Here is a 16,820-nt window from a genome sequence, read left to right on the forward strand (position 1 = left end):
TTGGGTTCTTTGATATTCATGTGTAATTGCTTTTTCAATGTTGACTTTAGAACATTTTACATTTTGTTTTTAATTGTTTAGTAACAGATACAATCTAATACATGCTAAGAAAATAGACAATGCAGTGGGATAAGTACAAAAATATATAACCTGAGTGAGAAATAATAGTTTTAAAACTGAATTTCAGTGATACAAAACATCCAATTTAAGTTTTACTTTTGGTTTTGTGACGTAATTAAAATATCAGATTAATATATTAATACTTGATATTGTACCGTTAGTTAGTTCCATTTTATATAATGCAACATTTCACAACCTAGTTAACCAGTACAACTTAATATTATTTTTTATCTAATGTTCCGGAACTAAATTATCGACGCACTAACTACCTAATTGGCACGCGTATGAATATTTTATTGTAACACTTCGTAGCAGCCCAACTACGTGACCGATTTCACCGCTATGTCCGTAAGTAAAATTTATATTTTCGTATTATTAAATTAGCCCTTTGATGCCAAACATATAAAAATGAATGTAACGTAAAGTAAAGTTGTAAATAGTAAAGTAACTTACCCTTGAAGATCTTTTATTTGCTTGATTGAAATGGATACAAGTTGTGGCGTCGTCCTTCTGACGAGCACGTTGTTGTGATAAGTTTTTTGTCTCATTAAATGGCTAATACCGTCGCGAATTTGTTTTAGGCGAGCTCACGTATTATTTGAGTAGATGGCTACCACTTTCATAACTTCTACTCCTCTTTTAGTAATTACCAACTAGAAATAACCCTTCTTAGACTAAAGCTTCAATGTCTCGTGCCAAGACGCCGACGCCCGGGTTGTGAGTCTAAATATTGCGAAGGGAAGTAAAATCTTAAAGTTTTATAAAGTAAAATATCGAAGGCATAATTCCATAGAACATTGGATATTTTAGGCCCACCTATCAGATATACATTTTTAGTTCTTGTACTCTAATTGACAGCAACGTGGCAAGGCATACATTTAATTTAGCAACTAAAAGTGGTGCTTGTTAGTTTCATTAATTAAATTGAACTTATAAGTAAACTTTCCAATTCGAGTATTTATTACTACGACCTCAGAAGTCACCACCCCCATGTGTTATCGTCATTCGGTACAATATGTATAAAATAGTAAGCAATATTCATATCCATACTGCCAAATAATTTAATAAAATTTAACAATTTTTCTTCAACAAGCTAAAAACATCTATTTTTCCTTCAATAAATACAGTAAAACAGTTGATAAACTATATTGACATATTATTTGGCAAGTTAATATTAATATTTTACAGAAATAATAATACAATTTTGTAAAGCAAATCAATCTCCTTACGTAAGGAATTACCAGCATAGTTACAGGTGTTGGGCATAAAACTACAATACGATTCACTCGATATAGAACAGAACAATGCCTGTATGATTACAACAGAACGGAGGAACATCAACAGAGCGTGACGTAACGAGCTACAGATAGATGGCAATACACGCTAGTGCGATGTTATCTATTACAGCCAAGTTAAGTACGAAGGCTCATTGTGTATCACATTTGAAGTCTTAGCAGTAAAGAATCAGTTAAACTACAAGAAGCTCTTAAAATATTCCATAGTACAAATTAATTATTTCCTTTGGGAAATTTCCAGAACATTTGGAAACATCTACATAATTGTAACAGTTTCAAATCTTTACTTAATACTGAGGAACAAGCTAAATATATAGATTCAAATTGGAAATGGGGCAAATTAGTTTACAATGTTTTGGAAGAAAAGGATGGGAATCAATTAATAAATTAAAAATATACCTGCTTTTAACGGTAATAACCACAATGGAGAGCTTAAAGCATTTAAATTTAGGTTTTTAGGTTTAAATCCGCAGCATAACATATTTTTAGACTAAATTTTTGTTAAGAACTCTACTGAAATACATAATTTATGTAATAAATTACTCATATGAAACATTTCTTCCGTTTTGAGTTAAGTTTTTTATAAAAAATTGTTTTAATGACTATTTTACCTCTTTCACATCATTTCAGCCACGGCAACTCCAATAGCCGAATAAGCACCCGTGACCACACAAAAACCAACTTGAAACCTGTACCTGCACTCTGCATTGTAGTTGTGACGGCTGCCATCACATAGGAAAGTGAAACCGGCCAGTTGGAGTGCGTCTGACGGGAAATGCCGTCAGGGAAAGAGGCTGTATTAATTACAACAAGAAGTGAGCGTTCATTAGCCGACCGGACCCTGAGACCACTTTCGTAACGACCCCTTCTCGGACCTAATGGTCCTTTAAATGATACGATAATGCAAAAACCGCACGGACTGCGAATCAGCTATTGGATACCAAACAAGCAATACTCGTTGAGTCATTAGCCTCTACATGCCACACTCTCAGTACGAGATTGAGAGGTAGATAGGACTTGTTGGATAAGCCTTGTTAATACAAGCATTATAAATTACAAGCATTACATTAATTAAACTTTGCCTCCACTTTAAATACTAATAATACAATGTAAAATTCATTACATTTGATGAGGTTATACAGTAAATTTAATAATTTGCAAACTATTTTAATTAATTTTGTTATGTTTAATTAAATTTAAATATTTAATAACACGTGTAATAGTGCAGGTCCGTAAATGCAGGGAATAAATATATTTTCTTCACTGCTAATTTCAAATTGAGATTTTAGACAGATTGTTTTAGTTATGAAATAAGGAAAAACTGTTTCTTGATCTTCCACATTCAGTACTAACCAAAATTGAGTGATTTTAGAAAAAGAAAAAAGTAACTTAATCTGCAAATTATTTTACATTAAACAGATTCACATAAAATTTCCAAAATCTGTATATCTATCAATGTTAATTACTCTCCCTTTTCGTCTGGTGACATAATATTGTAGCAGCATACAAAAATTTATTTAATACTTCACCCTTTTCAATAATTCACAAAGCCCATGCTATTTATTTTATTGAACTCCTAAACAAAAAGACATCTAGGTCCTATTTAAGGGGGAAAAACAGATTTTTATACATTTGGTGAGTTATGATCATTTATGTGGAACATTGCAGTGTAGATCGAATATGCTTGAGCCAATAAAAAAAGTAATGGTTGTGTCAAAAGAGTTGATAAATCAAATTTAATTTAAAGTGTTAACCTATTAGAGGTAACGTTTTTGCAAGATCATATTTTAAAAATTATAACTTAACTTGAGACAAATTTACTTCACTGGGCCCAAATATACCTGAATAAGAGTCACTTTAGTCCAGAGACCACAGATATCTATAGATCTGCTTAGAATCTGAACTGTGTAGTTACGATTACCTTATCTTCTATTAAGGCCACAAGTTCCAGTAAAATCTCTCTTTATGAAATTCTCGTATGTAAAGTGAATATCTTATATTACCCACTATCTGAGGCTTGTTGAACCTATCAGTGCTGATGACAAGTTAATCCTTCTCTAGATAAACGAGAAACCTCAGTTAACTTTGCAATTGCTGACATATTCCAAGTAGTTTACCAACTGTGTACTCACCACAAAGTTTCGCTATGCAGCGCTGTTTTAAGCAAATAAACACATTACAGTATACATGTTTTAAATAATTCTAATATTGACATAAAATTGTCACTAAAATTCAGAATGGTTGAAAGGATGTCCTTTTTTTTTGCAGATGAAATCTGTCTGTGTAACAATAATCAGTGAGAGAGCAAACGCTATCCTTTAGTTTTATTATATTTCCCTAGTGACATTCTTATTTATATATATAATATATACTGTATATACAAACTCTCGAAATGGTGATGATAAACTTTTACAACAGCTAAATAATTTTAATTGGTTTGTTAATGTCTGGATAAAATCTTGAAGATTGTGCACAGATTTTATTTTGTGCACAGGTAAACTTAAAATATTTGTATAAACCATTGAAGTTTTTTAAATTCCATTCTACACGTATATTATAATAATGAGGAGCTTTATCTTTATATTTAAGTTTGAACTTTTAATTATGAAAATCGAATTTAAAGAAGTAGGTCTGATCTCAAGTGTTAATATTATTGAAAGATTCCAATTTTAGTACTGGTTATAGTCAATAGTCAAAATACATTATTCTGTAATATGTACAAGGTACAAAGAATAGCGTCACTACAATAAAACTAAATATTAATATTAATTTTAAAATATAAATAAATAAACAAAAATTGGTAACATCTTAACAATCTATCTTCAATTCTTCTTTAAATGAATTAATCAGTTTTTGTATTGAAATATTCCTCAAAAGAATATAGAGACAAATTAGTTAAATAATCCTTTAATTCTTTTTTAAATTTTAACAGATCCGTTTCCATTATAAATTTTGCTGGTAAATTATGTAAATATCTAACACCTCTGTAATACGTTTTCTTTTTGTAAAATTCGAGATTGTGTTGATCGATATGTCTATTAAAATGAGTATTTAATGTACGTTTATTGGTTTTTAGTATATCGGATCAAAAAATTGTTATACATAAATTATTGATTCAAATATGTGTAAACCATATACTGTCAGAATCCCAAGTTCAGAAAAAATATGTTTAACAGAATCTGTATGTCTTCAATTTTTTATGAATCTCAAAGCTTTTTTTGTAGGACCAATAGCCTATCTATATTGATTATTGTTGTTGCTCCATAAATGCTTATTCCGTAAGCTAAATGTGAGTGCATCAATGAGAAATATATTAATTTCAGTGTATGTAGAACAATGCTCAATGTAGAACACACAATTTTTGACAAACACTAACTCATACACCAATTGTAACATAAACATGACTTTTGCCCTGTTCTCCAAGAATATGTGCAATAAAGAATATTCTATTCTATTCTATGTAAATTACTAATTTTTGCCATTTGTCCCAATGCATATAGACCAGTAGACATCTTATTAGTAACATGATCTACATGTTTATCCCAAGTAATTTTTATCTATTATAAGTCCTAATCTATTAGTATGGAACTACATTCAAACATCAAAAATACAGACATATAATTGACAGTGTTTAAGATGAGGCTAGTGTGTTTTATAGTAATGATAGTTTTATTAACCACTACATTTACAACATTGGATTTAATGCATATATCACAAAACATTATAAGGTCCAAACACGGGTTTTTCTATAGCCAACTAACAATGTAGAATTAAATAAAATCGGTCATTGTACAAAATGATTCTCAAACTCAGTTTTATCACAACTGAGTACAACTGTATTAATAAACGTTAAACGAATCAATGTATCACACAAAATAATGATTCCCAAACTTTAGTTTAATCTACAAGTGTATATAGATTGGGTGTATCACACAAAATTATGAGCCAAACTCAGTTTTATCTACTGCAAACTGTATCTAAGAAAGTATAATCAGTCAATGTGTCACACATCTAATAGTCATGCCCACACTCCTTGCACAATTATAAATAGTTTTAATTTGTGCTGCTCTGTTTAGAACAGATTCTGAATACTTGACTTGTCATATTTTAACAAATTACAAAATCCATTTCTTTATATAAAGGTTTTCTAGAGGTAAAAATATGATATTTCCTACATTAAACGAGGAAAAACTACTTTCAAATGTGCTTTCTCTTGTACCTATACCATAAATATGGCTTATGGTCTTTTTTAGTGCAGTTATTCTCCTTAATATTAATATATTATAGTATGACAATGTTAATAACAACAAAAACATGCCAACGCTATCCTGGTGTAAGAATAATTACAAATTTCTTGTTTTCAATCCTCTGAGAAAACCTCAATATCTCAATAAAGATGTGTAAGTACATTTTACTCTTATTAGGAATATTACAATTGCATCTTGCTCTTATTAACATAGGGTTTTCCTTTCAAAGCTACCACTCTAAAAAGACAAATATTAGCCTACTAATTTGAAATTTCCAAAATCTAATTTTTCACCGAAAGAAACCCAGTGTACTAGAATTTATAACTTTTTAAGAGTTTGGTCAGAGAGAAATAACTATTTTAATTAGGCTAACTTAGAGAACTTTTAGACATTTTTAGACCCATGTTCACTAGAAAAAAATCTTATTCTGAACCATAGATGTTCTCGAAAGGTTTAACATAGCATTGCAGAATTCAACAATTATTCCAAGCGTAATCCGAATAAAACTATTCAAACACCGATAAATAGAAAAAACTTTTTACTTACACAATTATTATTGTATCTAAAATGTAGCCACGATGAAAATTTTTAATACAAAGAATCAAAACTAATAATAATACCGAAATGTGAGCCGACGGAATCCAAAGAAGAGTAGAGTAGCACTCAAAGTACGGTACTATAATCGACAATACTGTACAGTTATCCCGTGTTCATGTTATCTTAACACCTGTTACAGCCTTGTATTGATTGCCTCTTCACCGTTCTCAACTTTATCTCCCCACCTGAACCAACTTAACTTTGTTATTGTAATTCCCCTAACATGAAACGTAAAATGAGTTCCTAATGAGTTTATTAATCGTATAATATGTCATTGGGAACTGAAATTGTTTGAAAAAATTGCATGTACTATGACTTGCTGTGAGAAACTGTCTGTAAAACAATAACTCGAGGATGATCTGAGTTTAGAAAATCACTCTAAAAACTGTGATATATTGTCTGTTCCTATACAATATACATGCATCACACATCAGCTAACTTACTCATATGACTTATGCAAAATAACTCAACTGATTAAATGGCTTCATTATCTAATATGTCAGTAACTTTTTATAACAGAATAAAACCGAAATAAGCTGTACTTGACTATCTAGGCTCTTGCTCTTTAGCAGTAATAACTATAGATTAATGGCCAGTGTAGACATCTTATATTGTGGTATTTAGTTATGAAAAAATATTTTCAATAACGAAATGTGAGCTAATGAAATCCCAAGAAAAATTCGGAAAATAACTTTCGTTATCACAAACTAAAATTTTAAATGTTCCTATCCTTTATATAATTTGATAATAATACAAGTTTATTTAAGAAGTCAAATATTTCAACTTTAATAAAAATAATAAGCTAATGATGAAATAGACTTGAATTATTCCATATTTTACATGAACAGTATCATTAGTTGTAATATAGCTTTAAATATTTGTAAACATACATTTTTTAATTTATAAGGAATTATAATTCAAAGAACACTGTTAATAAGTAGCGTATTTTAAAATCAATCATGTACAATGTTTTGCATCAATTTTAGAACATGAACAAACAACAGAATGGAGAAAATATATGAATTGAGAATTACAGAACTGAGACTCGACTATATGACTGCTTTCATTGTTAAGAAATAAGTGCTTTCAAGAATCTTACCAACTATGCAGCATAAAAACTAAGCTGTTTCACACATGAAAAACTCAACACAACCTTGTACAGATACACAAAACATTAGCTTATGATAGAACACGTTACTTGAGATAACTTCAAGGTATTCTGATAACATTATTGGAGGTAAGGAGCGTTATCAGGCAATCACAACCTTACTGTTACCTCTTCAGCTGCATTCTCTGTATGAGAAGCCGAGAAACCAATCATGGTTATTCAGCAGGCACGATTTTAGACAGTTGGAAGTTGTCTGATTTCAAATTACACATTTTTTACATATTTCAAATAACATCTTACAACTAGATTTTTGTGAATTGATAAGATATTAAAACTTTATCAATGAGTATTATTAACCAAGAGCTCTTATCTCACTTTATTAGTGTAAATGAATCCAATACAGTTTTATTTTTTTTTATTTTAGTATCCTAAGTTAACAATGATCTTTAAATAGTCCACGACAGAAAAATTGAAGACATCTTTTATCTCTCAACATGGAATTATGTAAGCATTTAAATTGGGCACTTTGGGAAATGTTGTAACTAGATCTAAATAAAATCGGATTGAAGATGCAAATGTAAACTTTTACAATATGCATATAAATGATGACTTCAAGGAATGATTATACTTTTATAATTTATAAATTTATAAAATAATTTTTTAAATAAACAAAACGACTTAAGTTAGAAAACATGAAGAATAATGTGATAATATATCACACAAGTAAAGAATTATATACATACATATATTTTAAATATATATATATATATATATATATATATATATATATATATATATACAGAGTGTAACCAAACTCTTTACACAAACTTTGTTCCAGGACCAAGAGAAGCTAAAAACAGTTAATGTTCTATCTCTGTTCGTTTACCGTCTGTCTGTATATATGTGTCTTTTAGTTTTTAAAGTTTAAACAGTAAAGATAAAAGACTCTTAATTTTGTACAATCATTTTCCTTGCAGCCTAAAATCCAGAGGAAATTGTATATTATATTATGATAGCACATTTCAATATGGAATCTTACAGATTACTACATTTTTTAAATAACATAATTTAAAAAACGTTCATTTTACACCTTTACAGCATTATTAATTGTGCATTACAAAAGTTAAAAGCTTACATTTACATTATTTACTGAAAATTTTTTATGATTAACAAAGGTATCAACATTTGTGTGATTAGATTTAGTAGCTTTTATTATTCTTTAGATTTTTCATAATTTTGTATTAGATTTTACTGTACTTTAACTTTTAAAATTTACAACATCCGCCATCTAAAAACTTGATTTGATAATGTAATATCCATTTTTATATTGTTTGGAGATTGTAAGAAACATAAGTGTAGCAAATTTGAGTTTTTTTATCTATACTGATTTCAGTAAAACAAAAAGAAAAAAAAAAACTAAAAGACAGATACAGGCATCCAGACAGTATACGAAAATAGATTAAAGATACACAAGTTATTAATAAAAGGTAAATTATTCAGGCATTAAAATTTGATCTTTAACTGTACTAGTACATTGGATATCACCATCAGGCTCTAATATTATAATCAACCAAGTTAATTTTGGTTATAACAAACAAGACCATAATGGCTGCATACAAGGAGATCCTCTATGACATAACAAAACAACAATTAACTATATATCAGTGTTCTCACAACACATTTCTACATCACCAGCTAAATTATTGTTCTTTATATATGTGTGTGTATTTATGTGTGTGTGTGTAAAATAACAATTTTCCATCTCTGAAACTGTTTATAAAATTATAGTATATGCTTTATATCAGAGGTGTTATTTAATCAGCTATCAACCGCTTCTAATGATGTTGTGAAGGTGAAGAGAACGATGCAGACAATTCACAGGCACTTAGTTGGTTGTTAGTCTGATAAGACTATGAGTCTAGCCATTAAAAAATTAGAAAAGAAACGCAATGGAATATGTAGCCTACGTGGCTTCTATATACACTTCTTAATTTATTTCATTAATGAAAATCTCGGTATTAAAACAAGGACTTTCTGTACATTTATTTACATAATTTACAGCAATAAAAGCGCAAAAGGAACTAATAAACTGAGGTGAACTAGAGAGCAGTTTTATAGCTGAAATATGTCATATGGAGGCTTTGCAGTTGGTAACTCCATGAGTGGGTGAGAAGTGCTGCCGTCAGTTGAACAAAAACTAGTGTTTTGAAGTTACTACAACTTGTAACTCCTTTCACCATTTAAGTGCTCCCATTGAATTCTGTGTAGTTAACTAAGCATTGCCAGAGCACTAACTGCCAACTAACTACGAGCGTGTCATACTTTAAAGCTGTTGCTGCTGAGATTTTAATTAAAAATAACTCAATTTAGTGAAGCCTTTCATTCACAGTGGTCTTGGGGGTATTCAAAAATTGATGTCGGAGCATATTCTTCAGGACAAAACTTTTTTTCATATAAACATGAATGAATTATTCCCTAATACTACAGCACTAAAAGTTGGACAACAAAATATTTTTGTTAAAGTAATGCCTGTTTATTAATCACAAAATCTTATCATCCAAAGGTATTTAAATTTTAAAAATATAAGAAATTATATTTGAAAAGGATTAAAATGGTAATTAAAGACAGGGGACAATATTAGTTGGATTAGAGAACCCACGTTTCTTTTATAACATTTAATAAAGACAAGAGCATTAAATAAATTAGCCAGAGATTATGAAATTACTCTCAAGATACTTGTGATTAAATTTAAAGCTTTATATACCGCCATTAACAGAGCGCTAGTTGATGGTGCAGAGGAAAAGAATTGTCCCAACGGCTAAAATTCAAAAATACTTGTGTTCCATTCATATTTTTTTTTTATTTGGCTAATTAATGATCAGACTAACTACAACTCTTTTTGGCCAACTTTGAAGTATTGTAGGTAGCTTCAAAGAATTTCATTTCCGGAAACATGATCTCTGTCTTGCTACTTTTACACATGGACAAGATTATTGAGTGAATTATGTAGTTCACATGAACAATTACCTTTTATATAAACCATATTTGCATATGAGACTGAAAAACAGCATGAATTCTTCACACATCCCTGTTTTGTCATTTTAAACATTGCTACAATGAAGATAAGGTGGTGTTGAAACATTTGAATAGAAATATGTTTTTATACAGATGGCATGACATCAGATTCTCAATTTCATTAATCCTAATATGGTAAGAGCCATATAATGATGGCTCTTGCCATATTAATGTGAGTATGAATGTTAATATGAATGATTATAGCAGGCGCTCAGTGAATACAATGTAGCTACTCTGTCCAACACGCTGACTTAGAAGAAATTACTTGAAACAAAGTGAATAAAATTTAAAGTGATACCAAAGTATAGTATACTGCCCAAGACAAAATAATTTTTGTTCTAGATTCATGTAAGTAGAATCTAATGACTACTACAAATCACAGCAGTAATCGTAGTAGCAATCGCAGCTTTGTTTAAATGTCATATACTAGGTCATTTATCATATCATATTATATCATAGGTCAGATTTCATTTCAGTTCAATCAGCATCATGTTAATGCTCATGCTTGTGTGTGAGTGTTTGTTGAATGGTGAGCATCAGCATGTCACTGATAAACAACTTGGGCTACATGGTTTGAAGAAGATGTGTTAAGTTTTTGGCTGCTACGTTTCTGTCTGAAAGTGATGGCACAACAAGAAGCTTTTACACCAAGGGAGAAAATGGAAATTATTTGCACGCTGTGACTAATCCAGGATTTCAAGTTGGGTCAGAGTACGAGAAGCCGACCCAGTTTTATATCACTTGTAACAATCATCACTATTTTATATATTGAATAACAGAACTATCAATCGATATCAACATGTCTAAAATATTAAATTAGAGTCACATAATTCCAATTAATAGAATTAGTTTAAACAATTACTTGTCATAAATAATAAAGGAGCCATAACCATTACTCATTTAATATAATTAATACGGGTAATAGGAGAAATAACACTGAAGTAATAAAGAAAACGTAGCAATAATACAAACATCTTGAAACAAAAAAAAGACATCATGATCTTTTGGTGACATTTTGTATAGATTTTGAAAGGTAAACTATCTTTTTTTATTTAAAAGAAGTTACTTATAGAATAAATTGTGTTTAGAACACAAAAATGTGTGTACAGTTGATGCAGATGATTTAGTTATTGTTCTAAATTATTGCTATTTGTTGATTATATCGATGGGTATAATAATTAAGGAGTTTGATCATATCTATATAAAAAACCAGGTCCGCATATCCTACTCTACCCTTAAGTTGGAGTGGCTAAAGATGTTGGTGTCCAAGATTTTCTTGAAGGTATTACACTTGGAATTTTGGACTTTTAATGTGTTTCAATGACTGAGTGTTTTATTAAAGGAGCAACAGTGTGTAGTCTACTGTTCACAGAGAGGACCTCTTTTTTCATTACTGGACAGCTTTATCAAGAGGTGATTTGAGTGTTGAATCTCATCAAGCAATTGGAGCCTCACGCTTATTTTGCAGCTCAAGAAGCGAGCCGGGAGTCCACAAACGTAGAACTGCTACGATGTAGTGGATGTAAGGAAATAACAACTACCATCTGTTCCGGACAGTCTTCGTAGTTTAACTATTTAGCGTTAGCAGTTGTTGCTTTTGTTTCAATAAAATGCTATTACTTCGTAGTAGTTTCTCATACTTCTTTTAAGAGCTTTTAGTCCTACTTTTAAGAGCTGCATATAATATACACTATGCAGCTATTGTTTGATAACATCTACGATTGTATACCTATTCACCTCTGAGGCTATTGAAAATAAAATTATGTTCTAGGGAAATGTTTAATTGTTATTGAAAAGTAATCAAAGAGTACTAACTTATCCAGTTCACATTACTTGTTCATTTAAAAAAAAAATGCTTATTAAGTTAATAGGAAAGTAACAGAACAGACTTAAAGTCCTGAAAATAAAACGTATCTGTAAAAGGAACCACAGCCAAACAGGCTGGCACTATGCCAGAGCCGTAAGAAGTAACTGTAGCAACATGTTTGGTACTATCTCGCACTTATATGACAACAAAAAACATGTAGCAACATGTTTGGTACTATCTCGCACTATGACAACAAAAAAACAGTCTTCGCAATCAGTAAAATATCAAAATTCGAGAGTGTCAGATCATTAGAGCTTGAAATAGGCTTATTTTCCTAAAATATTTATAAACAATTAAACTTAATTACAACTAATGAAATTAGGGGTAGGGTACGATAAGCGGACCCGGTTTTTATATTGAAATTGGCAAACGATTTTACTTAATCATAACCATCGATATAATCAATCGATAAACTGATTAATTATTTTGAACTACATATTAACTTAAATAATCTATATCAACAGCTGTAAACACTCTAAAATAATACACGTAGGATAATATTTCAATTTTACATAAGTAATTCTGACTATTAAAAATGGCAGTCAATTTTAGAAAACTACACAACATTGCTTTTTCATGGCTTCAACATGTTGGACTCGAACTGAAAAACCCATTATGTGAATTTGTGGGAAAGAAACAACTGTAACTGTGACAGGAGGAAGAATATAGTCATCGATACCTAATATTCGCATCTCAAATCCTAGACTTTTGATCAATATAAAAGTATCTATAGTCCTCAATAACAATCATATGATTTTAATATTAACAGTGATCAAACAAATTATTATAACCAAAATTAGGAAAACCGAAGACGACCATATTTGCTCCTCTCACAGTTACATTTGTTTCTTTCCCACAAATTTCACATAATGGGTTTTACGGTACGAGTCCATGTTGAAGCCACGGAAAACATGTCTTATCATCTTTCAAAGCAATGTTGTGTAGTTTTCTAAAATTGACTGTCATTTTTAATAATCAATTGTTACTTATGTAAAATTGAAATATTACCTTACGTGTATTATTTGAAAGTATTTACAGCTGTTGATATAGATTATTCAAAATGATTAATTAGTATCGATTGATTATATCGATGGTTATGATTAAGTAATATCGGTTGCCAATTTCGATATAAAAAACCGGGTCCGCTTATCGTACCCTACCCTACATTTTTATTATTTTTTTTGTAATTATAGGGCTACATTTGCCATGTATAAATCACAGAAATAAAAATTGTGTCATTGAATAATAATACATTGTTAAGCATTTACAATTTAACATAGGAAGATTTAAAATTAATAAATCAAACTACATCATTAAATTTTACTTCCAAACATAACCTTAATGAACCCTGACCTCGAATTTTTAACGACCTAAAGTTAACTGACTATTTTATATTGCTTACATCTAATTATTATTATTAAGTAATTTGCGGATTGCTTAACATTTGAAATAACATACCTTATTTTTTCTCCCTCCGATAAAAAATGCAGGTTACTTCACACTCCCATGTTCAACAAAAGAGTCACTGAACCATAAACAACCCAAAACTGTACTTGCCGCTACATATCTCGAAAATTAGCAAGTTAAAAAACACTAAATTTTACAACATAGTTTTGTAATACCGTTATAAAATGTATAAACATAAGTCACAAGTTACCGCGTTTTTAGGAACAGAATAGGAACGTTGTACATCACTTCCGAACTTGTTTACCGTTTTGTTTTGTATTTCGTTTCGACTGTTCTTGGTTTAGTTTAGTTTGTTACATTCCCGTTCGAGTGCTTGCCTATCTAGATTCTGGAACGGAACTGGAAAACGAAAACTACTGGAGAAAGAATGGCCAATAAGGATGGAGAACGGGATATCCCAAACAGCTGACTGCTGTCAAGGAAACGGTTCGTGATTTTGTTAACTACCATAAGTTCCGCAAGGTAGCAGCACAAGCTATGAATGGCGCTAATGTGTAAATCTTGACTTTTACACAAGATCTCATTCACTGGTACTGTATGATTATTATTTAGATGTCTGCCTTTTTTTGAGAGTATGTCAAACTCTCGGATTATAGTTTTAAAACTTCGTGTTAAAACTATCTGAAGGAACAGGAGCAACTTCAAATGTTTAAACTCTCTTATTAAAACAGTTAAAATTGTCTATAATTCTAAGAAGAATTTTAGCATTTTGGTCTTTAACATTATGAAGTATGTAAGTTTTTTTGGTTTAATATGATTGAAATCACATCTGGTTTGGTCATGAAATACAAATATTAGTGAATGAGAAAATGGGCTAATTTTTTATACCGCCATCAAGGGAATTCTAGTTAGTAATGAATAGGTAATCTTAAGAAAATTTTCCAGACAACCCTGGATTTGAATATAATTAATCCTTGCATTGAGTGCTCACAAGCACCTTGAACACTATGGAAGACAATAACCAGTTCTCTACTCTTAATGAATGTAAAATTAATTACTTTTCAGTTTTTATTCGTTAATGTGAACTATAGTTATCCAATTGAATAAATCCAAACACCAATGCTAATGCTGGCAAACATTATTCCCTAATGTATGTTCTCCTTATCCCACTTCTTTGATGACCTGGGGCAATATTACACAAAGTTAAAAATTAATCAAGTCTTGTTTTTGTAACTCTACTTAAAATTAGACGGGAATAAAATGTACTGGACAAGAGAGCTCATGGAGTAACTGAATTAATTAATCTATTTGGTGATCAAAGCTCACACTTGTTAAAAACTACGTTATTAATAGTTCACTTGCCTTTGAAGATTATTTTAGCCTACGCACAGGCTGCTTGCCCATGTAGGCTAATTTCCAAACACTATGTTTAATACTTTTAGTTATTTATTGTACATATATTTATTATCAATGTATATACAGGGTGTATATTATGTCTGGAAACACCCAAATATATCCTTTAATAATTTAAATATAAATTTTAAAACCTCTTACAATCGTGATAGAGATTGGGCATCTACTTTTTGGAACAATTTTTTGTTATGTCACACCAACGGGGGACGTCCTGCCGAGGGTATCGTGAATATTCTTAATGGAAGCCTATACCTTGTGATACATAATTTTAAAGGTAATAGCTTACTGAATGGAATGCCACAAACCGCATCTCAAAGGAATTATTCTATCAGAAAATAGAGCATTTTTAGTATTGAAAATTTACTGATGTTCAACAATGTAATTTTAACATGGTTCTTGCCACAAAATGTGTTATACTAATTTTTTAGCATTTTTTAAATGTTCAATTAAAATAAAATAAACAATTTATTTTTAAGCTGGTTTCATTAGTACAAATTTACCAGTTTTTATTACAATGAATAAAACTTATGAGTCACTTTCTCTGATTACTTATGAATCTGTACTTGGTGTTTTCCAGTCAGCAGGAAGGTTTAAAGAGACAAAGGTCACTAGCCTATGAGAAACATTATTGCGTTATTAATCATCTGGTCTACAGGTTTCAGTTTGTTGAGCATGGAGCTTTCACTAGACAGGTCTAAGCTTGGGAATTACAAATGGACAAAGGTCATATCATTCCTGTCGAGTTAATCAGTGTCTCTGAAGCATTGCTGTCAACAAGTTATCTAATTACAGTAGTTCAGTTTTTATTTGGCATTTTAATGGAATTGTCTGAAAGAGAACGAATTACTCTGTTGATGATGCGAGGATATGGCGATCGTCAAAGATCTTATCGGGAAGTTTGTAATTTGTTTAATGACACTTTCCCAGAAAGGAATCCCATAAGTGTTTCAACAATATCAAAAACTATTGAGCGTTTTGAAATGACAGGGAGTGTACGTAATCGGCCAAAGTCGGGTAGGATACAATCTGCAACAGATGAAGAACATGCACTAGATGTTTTGCAAACATTTATTGAAGACCCACATACATCGCTCAGAAAAGCTGCACAGCAACATGATATGCACCCTATGTCTGTGAGTAAGATTTTGAAAATTAATAAATACAAACCATTTAAAGTTCATTTAGTCCAACAGTTAAGTGAGGATGATTACGACAGAAGAGTTAAGTTTTGTAAACTTGTGATGCGCAAATGTGATGACAATAGAGATTTTCTGACCAACATACTATTTTCTGATGAGGCAACTTTTTTCCTAAATTGCAATGTTAACAGGCACAATTGCCGTTACTGGGCTAGTGAAAACCCACATTGGATTACTGAGTCCCATTCACAGCAACCACAAAAACTGAACGTATGGTGTGGAATTTTAGGTAACAAAATTGTTGGACCCTTTTTCATCAATGGAAATTTAAATGCCGAACTTTACTACAATATGCTCCAAAATGAAATAATCCCAGCTATTCAAATTGCATCAGGAGAATACTTTGATAATGTATGGTTTCAGCAGGATGGTGCTCCACCCCATTATGGGAGACAGGTAAGAGAGTATTTGGATTTAAGGTTTCCTCATAAATGGATTGGCCGAAGATGAGAAATCGAATGGCCTCCAAGATCTCCGGATTTGTCACCAATC

The 16,820-nt window shown here is 30.7% G+C and overlaps 1 protein-coding gene across 1 annotated transcript in view; it reads right to left on the reverse strand.

Annotated features, from left to right (window-relative positions):
- LOC124353721 (protein phosphatase 1 regulatory subunit 16A) overlaps nt 1-14,173 on the reverse strand; it is a 75,210-nt gene extending 61,037 nt beyond the window's left edge. The window contains exon 1 of the mRNA XM_046803692.1: nt 13,768-14,173. The gene's annotated coding sequence lies outside the window, so the exon portion shown is untranslated. The remainder of the gene's footprint in view (nt 1-13,767) is intronic.
- Nucleotides 14,174-16,820: the final 2,647 nt, after the last annotated feature.

The sequence above is a fragment of the Homalodisca vitripennis genome, chromosome 2 (assembly GCF_021130785.1).
Source record: "Homalodisca vitripennis isolate AUS2020 chromosome 2, UT_GWSS_2.1, whole genome shotgun sequence".
In the NCBI taxonomy this organism is placed as follows: Eukaryota; Metazoa; Arthropoda; class Insecta; order Hemiptera; family Cicadellidae; genus Homalodisca; species Homalodisca vitripennis.